The following is a 5,643-nucleotide window of genomic DNA, read 5'->3' as shown; positions in this document are numbered from 1 at the left end:
GCTTAATTATTTGAAAAAGTTTTTTTCAAGTCACATGATTTGAAATTTTCTTCCTCCCTCCCCTCTGTCTTTCCCTCCCTCCCTTCCTTCCTCCCTCTCTCCTTTTCTTCTTTCTCCCATCTGGCCTGTTTGATCAGTAAGTCCTGGGGCAATGAGAGATCCAAGATGATGGCTCCAGCATGGCATTTGAGGTTGACATCTGGATTCTACACAATACAGGTCCCGTTGTGTTCACAATAGGTGTATCCACCTACTGTAATACACACACACACACACACACACACACACACACACACACGTGAATAACTTGCTCTCTGTGGTGCTGACATTGAACCCCAGACCTCACCTGTTACTAAGCACACATTACCACTGACTATATCTCCCCCACCGATTTTTAAACTTCGTGCTTGAGTGGCATCAGATAGCAGCATTGGCAACTTGCAGCTGATGGAATGGTGGCCCCACTGTTCAAAGGGATGTTGGCTTGCAGTCTGGAAGGCCATTCATTGAAAGTCTGTGAGATGGGCTGGGTGTAGGGGCACATGCTTTCCATCACAGCACTCAGGGGGTGGAGAGAGATCTCTGTGGTTTGAGGTCAGCCTGGTCTACAGAGTGAGTTCCAGGTCCACCAGGGCTATGTAGAAAGAACCCATCTCAAAAAAAAAAAAAAAAAAAAAAAAAAAAAGTCTATGTGTGGTTGTGATTCCGGTCCATGTTTTCAGCCACTATCCAGAGTCTGGATCATTGTCCCTTACCTGTGAGGTTATGATGGACAAATAAACAAATGAACTCACTGGAGAACTGAGCTTTTTCTTCCAGCGCTCAGAGACCATGGTGCTTAACCCAGATGTGGGATCTTCAGAAGATTTGTGAGCACTAGAAGTCAGGAACACCTGGAGACAAAAGACCAGGGTTCACAGGTGTGTCATGGGCGATGAGAGAAGACAGTCTCAGGCAGTAAACAGATCTTTGCCTTCAAGGCTCAGTTGGTAAAAAGCATGATTCAGGTCAGGTGTGGTGGCACATGCCTTTAATCCTGGCACCAGGGAGGCTAGCCTGGTCTATCTGTATGGCAAGTTCCAAGCTATCTAGTACTATATACTGAAACCCTGCCTCAAAGCAAAGCAAAACAAATCCCCATGGCTTAGTTGTCAAAGAGAGGTGGAGGTCACAGATTGACTTGTGTCGTCTCTCCAGCACGAGGATTCTCCTTGTCTGCCTCAGTGAAGTTCTGAACAAAAGACAAATGGAAACAGTGTCTACACTTCTAGGGAGAATGAGTCCCACAGCAAGCTGGCGGGGTATCCAGACTCCACATTAATTATTAGCTATTAACATTAATGTTTAGCCTTTCAAGATTACCTTTGAGCTCTAAAACTTATCTCTCTGTGTGCACGTTTATATATATGCAAGTGTATGCAGGTGCACACAAGTCTGTGCATGCTCGTGTGTGTGTGTGTGTGTGTGTGTGTGTGTGTGTGTACAACTATGATTATCCACGTGTAGAGGCCAGAAGATAATCTCAGGTGTCCTATCCAGACTCTGTCTACCTTTTTTTCTTCGTTGAAATTATAATTACATTATTTTCCCTTTCCCTCTCCTCCCTCCAGTGCCCCCACCCATTTGTCTCTCAGCTCACTCTCAAATCCATGGCCTCTTGTTGTTTAATTATTGTTTTACATATTTTTCTAAATACATAAATGCCATCTCTGCTCATTCCTTATGATGTTACTTATGTTTTATGAGGACCATTTGGTTATTGGATTACCAGTTGGGGTGCTCTTTCCCAGGGGAGACCATCTCTCCTGCTCTCAACATTCTCCAGTTGCCCATAGATCTCTATCTAGGGCTCAAGTCCTGTGAGTGCTCTCCCTTCCATGTCAGCATGTCCACTGGTGTCATCACTGTTCAGCTCCTGTTTAGGCAGCTATGCTGATGAGACTTGATGGGTGTAGCTTCTCTGACATTTCTAGGAGGCATTATCTCAGAGCTGACTTCCTGTTCCTCTGTCTCTCACAATCTTCCCCTCTCCCTTTTCTGTGAGTTCTGAGCCTTGGGTGCAGGAATGGTGTTGTGGGTGTGTCAGTTGAGACTAGGAACTACGTGGCCATTTGTTTCCTGTATTTTGAAAGGTTGTGGTTTTCTTAATGGTCTCTGTCTTTTGCAAAGAGATTTTTTTTTTTTTTTGATCAGGGGTGTGGGATACACTTCTCTGTGGGTGTAATTATAGATAAATGTTTAGATGGTAGTTAGGAATTAAGCCGATTTTAATGAAGTGGTGGTTGAGGAGTTCCTTCAAGACCCATAACTTCGGAAGTCCCCGGTAGTTATCTAGGTTTTCAGCACCAGGCCTAAATTCCATCTTTTTGAGCAGGCCTTAAGACCAATTAGAAAGCTTCTGATTACTGCTCAGTTATGTGTGACCTAGCTGCATGCGTATGGATTTTGTGCTACGATGGTCATTGCTTTAGCTCATAAGCATCGTAGCTGGGTAGGACTATTGGCCACTTCCTGCCTTGGTTGGGGCATTATTGCTATGATGAAACACCGTGACCAAAGCAACTCGGGGAGGAAAGGATTTATGGAGCTTACATTTCCACATCACAGCTCATCATCAAAGGAAGTCAGGACAGGAACCTGGGGGCAGGAGCTGATGCAGAGAGGTCATGGAGGAGTGCCGTTTACATACTTGCTCTTCATGGCTCGTTCAGCCTGCTTCCTTATAGAACCCAGGACCACCAGCCTAGGGATGGCCCCACCCACAATGGGCTGAGCCCTTCCCTATAAGTCACTAATTAAGAAAAAGCCCTACAGGTTTGCCTACAGCCTGATCCAATAGCTGCAGTTTCTCAGGTCTCCCTCCTCTCTGATGATTGTGTCAAGTTGATATAAAAAATAGTCACTATACCTCCCTCCTTTGGAAGCTTGCATGACACTTTTTTTTTTTTTTTTTAAATAGACTCTCTTTACTGGCCTGGAACTTGTTGAACTTGTTGATTCAGCTAGGCTTAGTGGCCAGCAAACTCTAGGAAGCTACTGGTACTGTGATTAAAAGCATGTGTAATCATGCCTGGATTTTCTTTTCCGGTGTGGGTTCTGAGGATTGAACTCTGGTCCTTGAAAAGGCAAGCACCTTACCAACTAACTGAGCTCTTTTCTTATCACCAGGTCAAAGATTCATAATGACATCTAACTCTCAGTTGAAGTTCTACATAGGCCTGTGGTGGCAAGGATGGTCAGTGGCCAGAGCCCCTCCTGCCTGCGCACAACAGCCTCAGTTCATAACTGCATGAGTCACCCCAGGCCCCTCTGATCTCTCTTCTAGTGTCTGGTGTCTGTCTCCATCCACTTTCTCTCCTCCTATCCTGTTTTTTACACCAAAGAGGAACAGGAAGTCAATACTCTAACCACAGAGAATTTGTTTCTTACAATTCTGAGGTTGGGAAGATGAGGATTGAGGTGAGGGGCTTTCTGCTGACAGGGCAAGACAGAATCCAAGTTAGCCCAGGGTTTTAAAAAAGATTTATTTTATGTATGTGAGTATACTGTCGCTGTCTTCAGACATATCAGAAGAGGGATTTGAATCCCTTACAGATGGTTGTGAATCACCATGTGGTTGCAGGGAATTGAACTCAGGACCTCTGGAAGAGCAGTCAGTACTCTTAACTACTGAGCCATCTCCCCAGCCCTAAGTTTTATTTTGTTTTTTATTGTATGTGTGTAAGTATTTTCCCTGTATGTTTGTGTACCTCACGAGTGCCTCGTACCGGGAAAGGCCAGAAAGAAATGGCGTTAGATTCCCTGGAACTGAAGTTATGGTTGTGAGCTACCAGTGTGGGCGCTGGGAATTGAACCCAGGTCTTCAGGAATAGTTGCCATTGCTCTTTATTGCAGAACCATCTCTCCAGCTCCCCTTTATTTAGTTTTTGAGACCAGTTTTCATGTGGCCCAGGAAGGCTTTAAATTCATTACATAGCTGAGGATGACCTTGAACTTCTGATCCTCCTGCTTCTACCTCAGGCGCAGTGGAATTGCAGACATGCACTACCATGCCTTGTGTTGAGCTGACTTTTATAACAGACCTGCTTCTTTGCTAACTCATTAGTTCACTGATTCATTAATAGTTCATTTTATTCTTGAGGACAGGCCCATGACTCAACATCTGCCAAATATATCACTCCCACATTCCATTGGCATGTGACTTGAGGAATTACGTTCCAACGTGAGTGTGTTGGTCAATTTTTGTCAACTTGACCCAAACCTAGACATCTGATATGTCTTCCTAGATATGACTGTAGATGCCACGAGACTCTCAAAGGACAGCTTGCCTTCGTCAGATTGCCCTGTGGGTATGTCTGAGAAACATTTTCTTGACTTCTAATTGATGTGGCAGGACCCAGCTCACTGTGGGCAGTTCCAACCCTGACTGATGGTCCCGGGAGGTAGCTCAATGTGTACCTGACAGCAGTATGGTAAGCAGCAGTCCTCCATGGTCTCTGCTTCAGGTGCTGCCTCCAGGTGCTTCCTAAGTTCCTGCCTTGACTTCCTTTTGTGATACACAGTAACCTCTAAATAAAGCAGTGTCTGCCCAGATTGGTTTAGAGAACAGTTTGTGACAGCATAATTTAGCATAAGTTTAGGAAGCAATAAACACCCACACCTTTTCATTTAAATTGGAGTGTCTCCTGCTGGGTTCCCTAAAGAATCTCTCCTGTGATCTCAGATCACGCGTCCCTTGAGGGTTTCAACAGGCTTTCCAGAGAGTTCTGTGTAGAATTTCTTGGCTAGTAAAGCACGGAGTGAGAGAACTGACCCTTACAAGATACTGGTGCTGGCTGCTCTTAAGTCAGAGGTCACCAAAGGTGGCAATGCTTGCAAATGCGTTGCAAACGAGAGCTGAAAGCTCAAGGTTGCACATCCCACAGTCCTTACAGTATAATCACCTTTCTCATGGCTGTGACAGGATACTTGACAGAGAGTTTAGCTTGGCTCACAGTTTGAAGGTACAGTCCACAGTGCCAGGGAAGGCATGATGGCAGGAGCAACAGGCAAGCTGGTCACATCGCACCTGTGGTTAGAATGCAGAGGGGGACGTGCAGCTCACAGTCGAAGCCCATGGGGTATGTCAATCACCTTTAGGGAGGATCTATCCACTTCAACTCAGTCTAGAAACTTCTTCACTGACAGACCCAGAGAACTGTCTCCTAAGCGACAAAATGACAATCAATATTAAACATACCTGGGCACTCCTTGATAGGTTCACCATCATCCAGCAGTTATCTGACAGCTTGGAGATAAAATGTCTCCCAAAGTCCTAGGTAATAGAGGCTAGCCCTCAGATTGGCACTACTGGGGAGTGGTGGAACCTTTGAGAGTTGGGACCTAGTGGGGAGTTACTCAGGCAGTTTCGGGTATATGTTGGATGCCGGGCTACTCTCTTCTCTTTTTTGCGTTTCTTGGCCACATCTGCATGGGGTGAGTGCTCCATCACATGCCTCCACCTGTGTGGCGAGTGCTCCATCACACGCCTGTGTGGCGAGTGCTCTGCCACACCGCAGTCCTGAGTCAATGGCACCAACTGACCGGAGACTGAAAGTATGGACTCAAACACACCTTTCTTCTTTTTAATTTAATTTATTCAGG

This window comes from Arvicanthis niloticus, chromosome 14, assembly GCF_011762505.2.
Source record: "Arvicanthis niloticus isolate mArvNil1 chromosome 14, mArvNil1.pat.X, whole genome shotgun sequence".
Taxonomy (NCBI): domain Eukaryota; kingdom Metazoa; phylum Chordata; class Mammalia; order Rodentia; family Muridae; genus Arvicanthis; species Arvicanthis niloticus.
This window is presented reverse-complemented; position numbering follows the sequence as displayed.